The sequence below is a fragment of the Alligator sinensis genome, unplaced genomic scaffold, assembly GCF_000455745.1.
Source record: "Alligator sinensis unplaced genomic scaffold, ASM45574v1 scaffold1361_1, whole genome shotgun sequence".
In the NCBI taxonomy this organism is placed as follows: Eukaryota; Metazoa; Chordata; order Crocodylia; family Alligatoridae; genus Alligator; species Alligator sinensis.
In genome coordinates, this window is record NW_005843274.1 from 231,766 (window position 1) to 233,102 (window position 1,337).

A 1,337-nucleotide genomic window follows, 5' to 3' on the forward strand; every position below is an offset into this window, starting at 1 on the left:
TTTTGTTGGGAGTAGTTGCGTACCCAACACATTTCTCCCTGTAAAGGAATCACCGTAAGGTACCTTGCATCAGTCCACGTGGCATTATTTGGGTCTGCCCACCGCACAGTTACATTTTCTAAACTCAAGGGGCGAGGTGTCATAAGAAATCCTTTGCTATAAGCCCTAGGACTAAGACCACACACCCAGCAATCTGAGACATTTAGGGCTATTGATACCTTTTGTAGCAGACCAAGGTATGCGTTAGGGGCACCTAATATGGCTAAATTAGGTAGCACTGTAGCCATAATAAACTTAGCAGTCATGTTGGTAAGTATTGTTTGGCTTGCCTCTGCAGGCAATTCTTCTGGGTTTCGTTGTCTGAGTTCACCTTGGTGTTAATAGCACTGAGCAGTTACCTTTTCTTGGCTTGGCTTCTAGGACGAAGGTTATAGTTGCGAGGGGGCTCAGCAAGGTGAGGGGTATCCGCACTCGTTCCTTGGAGACCTTCTTCCTCAGTTTCCGTATGAGTGGGATCTAATTCCAACTGGGCTGGTTCTGGGTTGATTTGTTCTTCTTTCGTTGGCGTTAATGTCCTTTTGCAATGAGATGCGTAGATCCAGGCAGACTTTCCATCAACCTTTATGGCAGCATGAGTGGTTAGCAAGACTTGATAGGATCCATTCCACCTAGGTTGGCAGGCAGTCTTTTCAGCGAAATTCCTTTACTAGGACCCAATCACCCGGGCTCAAAGCATGGCAGGGAACATCAGTTGGAATGGGTAGAGCTGCACTGACCTGTGGAAATAAAGCTTTGACAGTCTTCATGAGTCCTTTGCAATAACTTAACACACTTTCGTGACCTTCTAACAGATCTACTGCTTTAATCTCTTTGATAGGGTTTAAACCCACGTTCATAGGTCTACCAAATAAAATTTCATATGGCGTAAGTCCATGTTTTCTATTAGGCATGTTCCTGAGGTGCATTAGCACAATTGGAAGAATGTCAGGCCAAGAAAGTCCAGTTTGTTTACAAAGTTTGTGTAATTTTGATTTAATATCTCGGTTAATGTGTTCTACCTTCCCTGAGCTTGCTGGACGATAGGGTGTATGAAATTTCCATGAAAATCCTTGTAATTTTGATTTAATATCTCGGTTAATGTGTTCTACCTTCCCTGAGCTTGCTGGACGATAGGGTGTATGAAATTTCCATGAAAATCCTAAAGCTTTACTAAGAACCTTTTGGATTTGAGAAGTAAAATGCAGTCCCTGATCTGAATCTAATGTAAGCGGTATGCCAAATCGTGGAATCAAGTCAGTCATTAATTTCTTTGCTACAGAGACTGCATCTGCTCTTCT